The 12,787-nt window shown below is 34.7% G+C and overlaps 1 long non-coding RNA gene across 2 annotated transcripts in view; it reads right to left on the reverse strand.

Moving 5' to 3' along the window:
- The window catches only part of LOC148108765 (uncharacterized), a 1,465,056-nt gene that overhangs the window by 1,214,376 nt on the left and 237,893 nt on the right, over nt 1-12,787 (reverse strand). For both annotated transcript variants that reach the window (XR_015726944.1, XR_015726943.1), the window contains exon 2: nt 5,761-5,843. This is a non-coding gene — a long non-coding RNA (uncharacterized LOC148108765). The remainder of the gene's footprint in view (nt 1-5,760; nt 5,844-12,787) is intronic.

The raw sequence follows: 12,787 nt of genomic DNA on the forward strand, positions 1-12,787 counted from the left end.
CTGTTGAATAAATAAATAAAATCTTTAAAAAAAAAGAAATTATAAATTAGGCTAGCAAATGCCAATGATCAAGATCAGAATGTGACAAGGTCATGCACAAGGACAATGAAGACACAAAATAATGGCAGGCCTTAGTCTACAGAGGAGCAGCCAAGGTCCTAACTTCCTCAGTGAGCGAGGGGTATGGCCAGGAGTTAATAACAAGGATGTGATAGATGGTATTGTAGCCAGCATCTCAGTGAAGTCACACTTTTTTTTTTAAAGATTTTATTTATTTATTTGAGACAGCAAGAGAGAGAGCACATGAGTATAGAGGAGGGGCAGAGGCAGAGGGAGAAGCAGAATCTCTGCTGAGCAGGGACCCCAACATGGGACTTGATACTAGGACCCTGGAATCATGACCTGAACTGAAGGCAAATGCTTAACCAACTGAGTCACCCAGGCACCCTGAAGCCAGACTTTTTAGATCTATGAAGGAGTGGTTATCTGAATACCAGTGGAAGGTATGAAGGATATTAAACTCACTTCTGAATGCAAAGTATATAAGATATTGAAAATAAGAAAATTTCTTTTCAAATAATAGGATAAGTCAGATTCACAGAAGAAGAAAAAATTATGCTGACACATGAGGTATGGGGAATATTTGGTGAAAAATTTGAAGATGTAGGGGATCATGATAGTTAAGGAACTGATCACCCATACAGCACAATAAAGGGATGCAGGGATCCATTAGTTATGGGAGGGGAATAAAGTTATATTAGGGTATGGGAATTAGAAAGAAGTATAAAGGTGAGCTTATAATAAAAGACAGAGGACCAGAGGCACTGATCTCTTACGTAGTGGTCAAGGGTAATGAGGTGTGAACCATGATGAATATAAATGACTGCAGTATTTTCCTTAAGCATCAGGATTTAGGAGGCCCTTGACACAGTGTCTTACACATAGAAGACACTTAAAATGTTTATGTTGAATGAGAGACCTCTGGGTCGAAAAAAGGTATTTGAAACTTATGAAGTTACAGATGATAATTTAAATAATAAGAGTAAATACAAATATCCAAGGGGACTATGATGAGATTTACAAAGTCAAAAACCTCCTGGGAAATGGGTGTATATGTGTGTGGGTGTGTGTACATATATGTACATGAATGCATACATACATACATATAGAAAACATTTGAGACCATTGCTGTAAAAGAACAGAGATAATAGGTATAATAAAGAAAAATGATTAACTTACTAAAATCATGCAACACATCCACTCTAAACTTTGCCATGCTATTCCCCGAGACTGGTGGTTTGGACCTGTAACTTGCTTCGGCATCACCTGGGGACTTAGAAATACCAGTGCTTCAACCCAACTTCAGAGCTACTGAATCAGAAATTGGGATTGGAGCCCAGGCATTAACCCCTAATCGTATGATTAGAATATTGCCTCATTACCTTGTCTACTAAGCAATTCTATGTGAGTACCTTAGATTTATGCTCAATTTCATTTGGAAAGTATCTAGCGGACTCTAGAACAATCACTTCCTCCTCATTCTCACCCTTCCACAAGAAAATGTCTACACCATTTCTGACAAGTGATTATTGTAATTTTAAAAACATTTTAAGTGATGCAGAGCTAACTCTTACATACGGACCATCCCATACGTTAATATTTTTGATTTTAGAAAATTCTTCCATATTTTCAATTGATGTGTTACTCCATAGAACTGCTTTTACATACTTCTAAGTGTAACCTTGGAAAGGTTATTTAATTTCTCAGAGTCACTCGGGATGCTATAATAAATCAGAAGCAGGATATCTAGTCAACTGTGGGGGATGATTTGTGATTCTGAATTCCTCAGACACATTTTTTTGACCCAATGTGGAACTAAACTTTTAAACATAAACACATAGAGTAGAAAACCATATATCAATAAATGTGTCATGTATTTGCCATGTAAACATACCATCTTTAATTTATCTTTTATCCTCTTAATTTAGTTTGTGTTAATGTTTTAAAAATGATTATGCACAAGCCATTTCTATGTACATATGCATTTATAAATATAGATCAATGCTAAAAAATTTAATCTTTCTTAATTATCTGCATTTAAATGTCTGTATAACATATTTCCTATTTATAGTCAGTTTATATGAAAACAACAGCTGCCCTAGAAAAATAATTACTGGGAAAGAACTAGGGTATAACTAAGCAACCATGGGCATTTCCTGGTGAAATAAATCTATTTGACTGAAAGCAACTCTGAATGTTGAAATGGGAGTAGGAAAACATCTATGAGCATGTTGCTCCTCCTTCAAGAGCAACCGGATTTCAAATTTAATTAGATAACTATATTCTCTATCCATATTTTTATTACTTGTAAGCCACCAGGCTTCCATAATTCTCACAGCACACATAGGGAGAACTGAAATATTAATATAGAAACAAGAGAGACTGAACACAAAATGTATCTATAAAATAGCTTGATCAATCAATGAGAATATTAAGTAATTATTTAACTAATTTTAACTTCATTAAACCCCAAACTTCTTTCCTAAGCTTCACTGACTTTAAATCTGTCTTTGTAGACCAGTTATTTGAAACTTAGTTAATTATAAAGAGATGTGTTCTGTTACTGTTTTTTAATGGGATTTAGCCTAATACTGGGATTGTGCATAATATAATTTTAATACATGTTTGTAATAAATTGGTCAATAATAGGATGAGTATTGCTGCTAGAAACTAAAACATTTCTATGTGTTGAATCTTACTTTCATTTTCTTAACACATTTGTCTCTAAACTGAATATTTTAAAATTGTTTATTAGATGATCTTGTAAAATATATAAATAAAAAATAAATTTCAAATGATACATAGTAAAAAGTAAATCCCTTCCACTTTGGATCCTTTACCCCAATCTTCTATTAATAAATTTTAGTATCCTTCAAAATACTTGCTGTTCCCATCCTTTTCCCCTTTTAGCACATAGCAGATAATTAATATTTGAATATACAAATATACATGTATATATGCATATATGTGTTTATCTACATATGATTTTACAAAATTAAGGGGTATCATGTATTCTGTTCTGGACCTTATTTTTGCTTTTGGTTTGTGGGTGGTTATGTATGTTTGCTTTATTTTAGAAATTCTTCCAGGGGCACCTGGGTGGCACAGCGGTTGAGCGTCTGCCTTCGGCTCAGGGCGTGATCCCAGCGTTCTGGGATCGAGCCCCACATCGGGCTCCTCCGCTGGGAGCCTGCTTCTTCCTCTCCCACTCCCCCTGCTTGTGTTCCCTCTCTCGCTGGCTGTCTCTATCTCTGTCAAATAAATAAATAAAATCTTTAAAAAAAAAAAGAAATTCTTCCAGTATATATGGATCCACTTTCACTGTATGAGAGCTTTCAAGTGGTCCATAATTATGATGTTGTTTAATCAGACCCAATTATCAGGTGTTTAGATTGTTTCTGATTTTTTATTGTTACGGATAAAGTTGCCACATGTATCTTTTTCATGCATTTTGGGCACGTCTGTAGAGCAGAATCCCAAAAGTGAAGTTGCTGCGTTAATAGGTCTTTGCATTTTAAATTTTGAGAGAAACTGACAACTTGTTCTCAAACCAGTGACAGTTTTTTTTTTTTTTAAAGATTTTATTTATTTATTCGACACGATAGAGACAGCCAGCGAGAGAGGGAACACAAGCAGGGGGAGTGGGAGAGGAAGAAGCAGGCTCATAGCGGAGGAGCCTGATGTGGGACTCGATCCCATAACACCGGGATCACGCCCTGAGCCGAAGGCAGACGCTTAACCGCTGTGCCACCCAGGCGCCCCCAGTGACAGTTTTAAAACATGACTATATTGTATTCCATTCCAAATTCTAAATGTTACCCATAATCCTTCCCCCAATGTACTTGAAATAAACAGAGTATCAGTTTATTTTTTTTAAGCCTGCTGTTCAAATGGTTACTAGATATGTCTTTTTTCTCCAGTGTCCCCCTGTCCTCACATAAACATATAATCTAAGTAAAAATATCACGTCTGTCAGGCAAGCCCAGCTTCAACACATAAACCCTGGGCCCCTTTCCAATCAGATTGTCATACTTCATCCCCCTGCTCTAAAGGTGTTGAACCAAGTCACAATCCTGCCAAAAACGATTCTGAGTGTTTATTTACCCACAACCTTGTCACCATTGCCTTTTCTCAAATGTGTTAATATTTGCCAATGTGTCATGAAAAGTAAAGGTGTCTCATTATCATTTTAGCTGGCATTTATTTCATTGCAAAAGTAACTGAATATCTCCCTCATTCCATTAAAACTCGGGATTACTTCATAAACTTATCTATCATTCTTCAAGAGCTATGCTAATTTTCTCATTATTGAACTAACATTATAGTATGACTTCTGAAGTAAGCACCCTAAGCCACTTGATTTGTTAAGCAGTTTTATATTTAAAAGGTTATAGGAAATGTCCTAAGTGGATGGTAGAAGTGTCCCTGTGGACAGGTGAAAAGACAGAATAAATCATTAGAGTGGCAACATGTTATAATGAGAAGAGCCAAACACAGGGAATGTTCATTGAACATATACCACTTAGTGAAAAAGTATGGTCCAGCCCTTGATGAAGGGAAAAAAAAAATAGGAAAAAAAAAAAACTCATTGAACTGATGCAAAGAATTAGACCCTGGGCCAGCTGATTTCCCTGCCTAGACATTTTTAAGGGAAGAGTTAGTGCTGCAGCTTTACAGAGGAGGAAATGGAGGCTCAGAAATATTACCCAGTTAATAATGAAGGGAGAATTAAACCCAAAGTCTGTCTCTTTGCATACCTGAAATTTTTTTCACAGCACTGTACTCATTTTTATCAACATGAATTCTGAAGAGAATCAGAAAAGTAAGTTTACTAATAATTACAACTATGAAGACTGATAGAACTTCGACGGCAGGGAAAAGACAGAGAGGGCGGGAGACAGCGAGCTGTCTTTTGCGTTAGGCATGTGGGAAATGGTGAGTAAGCTCCTTCTACATCTTCTACATAATGACTAAAGAAAGGTCATTAACTTTGAATCAGACACACTGGCTTCAAGAACTGTGTTCCCATCTTCCCTTTGTTTTGGCCAGACCTCAACATCTGCATCTCTTATCCATTCCCAACAATTTCAGTGTATGTGTTCTTCAAACAGCTCTAGGTCATACAATAGTTTATATTCTCCCTGAATCCGAGTTCATTGTAAGTGATTTAATGTGACAGGAGATAGAAAATTGTATTGGCAGACTGTTGCTAAACTTAATTACTCACCAGATTCAACCCCAATCAATTAACTACAGCATTAGACAACATAAATTCTAGATTATCTTCTACGAGAAAGGTTGCTACTCCCGATTCTTCTCAATTAACAACTCTACTCCTTTCATTTGCTATGCAGAGTCATAGCCAGTAAATCCATGTTAATTTATAATAATCATGCTTTATATTTATACAGCAATTGCCATTTTCAAAGTACTTCCATATCTACTCACTCAGTTCAGCTTCATCATTCAATAACTCATAATTCAAAGCAGGTAACATTTTTGCAACTTTTCAGGTCATTAAAAATGAGACTTTGAGAGGTCAATGACTCATCCAATATGACATGCGTAGGAAATTTTGGGTATCAGACATGCCATATAATCCTGGGAGGTCAAAAGATATATTTTTCTGAAAACTTCTAAATATAACACATGAAAAGCCAAAACTTAGTAAACTTCAACAATTTATCTAAAGTCACATACCTAGATAGCTACTGGCAGAACTGGGAACTGCAGACAGTTTTTGTCTCTTGGCTCGGTACAATATTCAAGCGATGCTCAAACTCCTAACAATTAGAAACAATACAAAAATCAGACATATTGGGGGAATTATGTTTAACACTGTCTACCAAGTCTATTACAACCCGTCTTGCCCTAGTGATACCTAAATTTTGGGGGCTGTAGCTACAAAGTCTCAAGAGTAATGGCAAAATTAAAATTTTTAACTAAAACCATTTGTTTTCTCAGCATAACACAAAAGTACAATTTAGTTTGTTTTTCTCTGAAGGTATATTCCTTAAATTCTTCATTTCAAGACACTCTTTTCTTCACCTTCATCTCCACACCCACTGTAACTTCCTACCATTATCTCACTCCCCTTGCCTACCACTGGCAGCAGACTAGACCTGTGTGTATTAAACTCTGCCACCTTCTCAGCCAGCCAGTCTTGAATATTTTCAATTCAACATTATATCCTTTTATCCCTAATATGTTGTGTGTGTGTGTGTGTGTGTGTGTGTGTGTGTGTATTTGTGTGAGTGTTTTCTGCTCCTTTCAAGATCTTTACCTGTTGCTCATTTCCACTCTGGAATTTGCTCATCTTCATTTGTCCCATACCTATTTAACTCTGGAAACCTATCTCACTTATTCTAATGTGTCTCCTCACACTGCCCAGTTCATTTGGATACTTCCAATTTCAAAACACCTAAACACAACCCTTTCGGAGAAAATAAAGTGTGTGACCAAAAAAGTAAGAAATCACCTATTATCTTCCAGGCACAATCCAAAGACCTCTGCAAGTGGTATCACCCTTGATCATCATAATAGCAAGTTTTTGGTAGAATTAGAAAAGTTAAGTGAGTTGTCATTAAGCAAAAGAACTAGCATTAGAAACCAGACTAAAATACTACTACTAGTAATATTATTGATAATAAAACTACCATGATTATTATTAAATTCTTCCTATATACAGGAGATTGTTAAGTGATTCACTCATATTATGAAATTTTATAATCACAAAATAATAACACTAATTCTACTTTATGAATAAAAAAATAAAGGCCAAGTTTATTTTTAAAGGTTTAATTTATTTATTTGAGAGAGACAGAGATATTGAAAGAGAGAGAGAGCACAAGTTGGGGAGAGGAGCAAAGGGAGAGGGCGAAGCAGGCCCCCCATGGCGCAGGGAGCCCAACACTCCGGGATGGACGTAGGGCTGGACATGGGGCTCAATCCCAGGACCCCAGGATCATAACCCGAGCCAAAGACAGATGCTTAACTGACTGAGCCACCCAGGCACCCAGGCCCACAGTTTTTAACCATGCTATCAAAGTTTTATAACTTGTATGTAATGAAGCTTAGCCATGAACCAAACCAAATGATTTTACAGGTCTTTTGAACAAACTTTCAACCATGTATCTACACTTCAAAGAACAGATACATAGCAAAACACCATGATTTATCAACAGATTTATTTTCTGTTTGACTCATACATTCTATGTAACACTTTTCTAAAGATAAAATAGTACTAACCCTTTGTACTTCAAAATTTGGATGATCTGGCTAAGGTTTTATCAAAATGAAAAGGCAACCTACTGAATAGGACAAGATAATTTGTAAATGTTATATTTGATAAGGAGTTAATATTTAAAATGTATAGATAACTTATACAACTCAACATCAAAACAACAAATAATCTGATTAAAAATGGGCAGAGGACCTGAATAGACATTTTCCAAAGAAGACATACAAACACATGAAAAATTGCTCTACATCATTCATGATCAGGGAAATGCAAATCAAAACCACAATAAGATAACACCCCACACCTGTCAGAATGGCTAGTATCAAAAACACAAGGATTAACAAGTGTTGGTGAAGATGTGGAGAAAAAGGAGCCCTCATGCATTGTTGATGGGAATGTTAAGTTTGTGCAGCCACCATGGAAATCAGTATGCAGGTACTCAAAAAATTAAAAACAGAAATACCGTATGACCTAGTAATTCCACTACTGGGCATTTACCCAGAGAATATGAAAACACTAATTTGAAAAGATACATGCACCCCCATATTTATTGTAGCATTACTTACAATAGCTAAGATATGGAAGCAACCTAAGTGTCCATCAATAGATGAATGGATAAGGAAGACGGAGTTATATATATGCAATGAAACATTACTCAGTCCTAAAAAAAGAATGAGATCTTGCCATTTGCAGCAACATGGATGGGCCTCCAGGCATTATGCTAAGTGAAATACGTCAAACACTTATTTGCTTTAGCCAACAGGATGTTAGAAATATGGAATAGCTAAAGCGCTTGTGCAATTGAGTTTGCCCACAGGTGTACCTCTCTGCCATCACCAGGCATGCCTGTGCTAGCCTGCTGGTCCCAGGAAGAAGATAAGAGACTTGTGGAGACAGTGAAAATAAGAAAGTAAGAGACTTGTGGAGGACAGTAAAAACAATAAATACAAGTGAAAAAGACAAATACCATATACTTTCACTTGTATGTTGAAATTTTTTAAAAAAGAACAAACAAACAAAAAAACCAGACCCATATATACAGAGAACAAACTGGTGGTGCCAGAGGAGAGGAGAGGAGGGGGATGAGGAAAATGTGTGAAGGGGAGTGAGAAGTACAGGCTTCCAGTTATGGAATAAATAAGTCACAGAGATGACAGGTACAGCATTAGGAATATAGTCAATGGTATCGTAATAGTGTTTTATGGTGACAGATGGTGGCTTCACTGAGGTGAGCACAACATAATGCATAGAGTTGTCAAATCACTATGTTGTACACCTAAAACTAATGTAACATTTTGTGTTAACCATAGTTCAATAAAAAAAATTGTCTTGAAAGTCAGCGTCCCTAAAATAACAACAATTTATGGATCATTTACAAGTGCTAAGTCTTATTGTCTCAAATTTCCAACCCCGTGATGTAATTATGAGTATGCAAATTCTATCAATTGGGAAACCAAAGCCTATAATTTCACAGCAATGAGTGGCCACACTAGAATCCAAATCTAGTCCTATTTCTTTCAAAGTCATCATTTCCTACTATTTTCCACCATCTCTCTTGCATCAATAACGTGGTTCTAAAACTGTTGGCAAATGATACATATTTGGTAGTGGAACTTTGCTTCTGTCTGATTTTGCTCTAACTGAAGAATCCTTTCTGTGTGATTAAATTTTCCTAAGCATAAATCAGAGAAGGTTGTGGAAAAAAACCTTTCATCCACCCATTATTTCTAATTCATGTTAATGAAAAATCCTACTAAGTAAATGCAAACTATATTTAATTATATATTTAGAGATTCACTTATTTTGAAAATAAATTATACAACATTTAGACTCTCTAATTAATGTGAGGACATATGGCCATCATATGCTCAGCAGTCCAAGCTTGATCTTATAGAAATGATTAATGAACATATTTTATAGACTTAAGGAAGATGGGAAGCAAGCTCTTGCCAAATACTTGTTATATAAGGAGTTAAAAATTCATATGCACTCAATTATGCATTCAGTGTTAAAACTAATTAACATTCCTACCATTATCTCACCATCTTTTTTAAAAAAATCGCATTCTACAAACATCTCAAATTCTTTTCTAAGGTGATTTTTTCTTCTTTCTTTAGGAGATTATTAACAGAAAATGACCAGGCAAGTCCAATTCTTTGTGTCTCTCTATCAGGAAGTAAGTGCATTATGAAGAAAAGAAACAGATGGAAATAATGCAAGATGCAATTTGTATGTATCATTTTATTTAATATTTATAACAATCCGGCAAAGTAGCTATTATTATAATAAATTAACATTCCATTAAGTTAAGCCTTAGAAATGTAATAACTTGTCATATTTCAAAGTAATGGTAGAGTAGGTTAGAAACCCAGAGACATCAGATTTTGGAGAAAGTGCTTTATGCTCTAGTTTAAGCCCTTTAGTGTTCACACACCAATTATTATATTCTTTTCTCTTTTAACATAAAGTAGATATGTCTGTTAACCATGTCCAAAAAACACTGCATAACAAGTCACTCCAAGACCTCACTGTTTAAAAGGAAGAATCATTTATTTTTGAAGATCTCCAGAACACCTGGGGTCAGCTGCTGTGACCTAAGCTTTTCTGTGGTGACTGTCCTCCACAAGTCTCTTATCTTCTTCCTGGGACCAGCAGGCTAGCACAGGCATGTCTGGTGATGCCACAGAGGCACACCTGTGGGCAAACTCAATTGCACAAGTGCTTTAGTTATGCCATATTTCTAACATCCTATTGGCTAAAGCAAATCAAATGGTACCAGCAAGAGGTGGCATATATACTGCACACACAGTTGAGAACATTGCAAAATTACTTATTAAATGGCATAGATATGGATAAAAGATGGGGAATCATGATCAGGAATGCAATGTACCAGACAAGGGATAAACATGTCTTTATCAATGGTTCTTAAAGTGGAATACAAATCAAGAGCACCAAGGAAGTTTCCTAAAAAGTCTGAGCTACCTCTAGAGCTTAAATCCCTTTGATCTGGGTTTAGGCACAAACATCAGTATTTTAACAAGTACCTTAGTGATTCTAAAGCTTCTATGTAGCATTTTTTTTCTTTATAATATGTGGCCCCTTGACAGTTCTCACAGAAATATTTTATTCAATGTACCAACCTCCAGGCCATTCAGCTAAAAATGTTATGTCTGTGACTCAGCAATAAGAAACTTAGCTTTCTGCCCTAGCTCCAGAGAAATCCCATGATTAAAATATTTAGTAATATATTTGTTATTAATAATTTAATCATATTTTGATATTATATAACATACAACAACTTATATGTGATATGGTAATGGACAACACCAACACCAAAAGAATTATCAAGTATAACCCTACTTGGGAGCTTGTAGGACAAGATGCGAAGAGACACATGTATGAAATAATCTATTGACAAAGAGATTTCCCTTTCATCTTTGTTCTAAAACTTTCCTTGTATAAAACTTAATGCGTACTCTGTTGTCTTGATAATGAAAAACAATAACTAGAAAAAGTAGAATTTGGTGATAATATAAAATAATCCATGCTCAAATTTTTCAAAATTATTTTTGCAACTTTCTCAACATATTCTTTTAATTCTATGATTTAATGGGAGGGGACTCTATGAGATGTTAATATCTCTTTAATGCTTTGGATCTATTAGAATTTCCTACAAAGAGAGGCTGATAAATAAATATATTTTTATATATGTATATGTATGTATAAATAAATATATATACATATATATGTATATATATATATATTTTTTTTCCTTGACAGGGACGGGAGTCAGCTAAGATGGTGATGTACTGATGAATACTAAGGGTGAAGCAGTCCCAGAAATGATGAAGTAGAGGAAACTATGATGTCTTGAAAGTCCCTTCTAAATGGTCAAAATCAAACAAGTTCGTCTGACCTGAACTGAGATAGATGAATTAAATCTTCTATTTTTAAAATGTTTTGTCTATTTTGCATTGTATATCCTGTATTTCCGATTTTCTGAAAGCTGTTCCTATGATATTTGTTATGTAGAAATTTGTAACTAATTTATCTTCATTGCCAATTGTGACATGCCCTTTAGAATTATAAAATATCCTTGTTTTCCTCTTTGTCTTTTTTCCCTGACCTAACTTGTCTGATATTAAGATTTCAACCTCTGCTTTATCTTTTTGTTTGCATGTTTCTACTCTACAATTTTTTATCCCTTTGTCTGAAAAAGGCAAAAACAATTATTGGCTGTCGTCTCTAGTATATTCTTCTCTGTTGTTCATCCTTTTCATAGCCTTTAAGCTATTTTACAACTCAATAATTTAGAAAATAACCACCACCACTACCACCAACTGATCACAGTGCAAATGATTCTTGTACATAGAAAAGCAAATGAATCATGTTCAGTGAGATGTGATTGATCACTGTCTTGTAGATCCTGACCAGTTTTCATCTAGATAAAAATCCACTTCAATATTCTGGATTGCCTACATCTGTGTGTACTTTTTAAAATCTACATAGAAGGGATTGTATATTAATGGTTCCCTCTTCATTAATAAGTTAAATAAAATCTTTGATACATGTTTATTCTATATGTATATTAGCACATATTACAAAAACAATTTCCCTTAATTACTTTCATTTCTAAACTTTGTGAATTATGTTGTTTGAATTTTGCCTCTTTGATACAATATTTATTTGGGTTTTGCTTTTTAATCCAGTCTGTCTTTTCTTCTGCATTTACATTTTCACTTTTAATGTAAATTATAAATGCTATCTTTGTTGAATTACATATGTATTGTATATTATTTTTATTGTAACATATATTTGTTTATATATTAGAAAGTCTTTTGCTTTGTTGTCATTTCCTAAAGATTTCCCATTTTCCTCGTTTTGCTAGAGTTTTCTTAAGTAATTTCCTCAAAAATGGCTTATATGAATAATAGAGCCTGAGAAGGAAAAGAAATACAACAGTCGTTAAGCATACTAAAAGATCTTCAGCTTCATTTATTTTGAGAAAAATGCTTAGTCACACTGAGAAACCATTTTTCACCTATCATGTTGGCAAAAATCTAAGTTTGACAACAAACCCCGGAAACTGGGGGAAAAAAATGCCTCTTTATATATTGTTAATGTGAGTTCAAAATAATGAAACCCATAAAAGGCAATTTGTGAATATCTATCAGAATTATAAATGCCTTTAACATTTGACCTAGCAATCCTACCTCTTGGAATTTATCTTAAAAAATACCCCCATATGTTTGCCATATGTACAAACTATATACTGTAGCATTGTTTTTAGTAACAAACCATTAGGCACAAAACAAACATCCATTAATAGAGCACTGGTAAATAAACCAAGGGGCATTTGTACATATAATATAACACTAGTCTCATCTTAAAAAATGAAGAATATCCCCACCCTGACATGGGTGGGAGGGATCCTAAAACTCTAGGGTAAATTGTCAAGTAGAAAGGAAATTATAGTATGGGGTATAC

The sequence above is a fragment of the Ursus americanus genome, chromosome 16, assembly GCF_024610735.1.
Source record: "Ursus americanus isolate L20-20 chromosome 16, mUrsAme1.1.p, whole genome shotgun sequence".
Classification (NCBI taxonomy): domain Eukaryota; kingdom Metazoa; phylum Chordata; class Mammalia; order Carnivora; family Ursidae; genus Ursus; species Ursus americanus.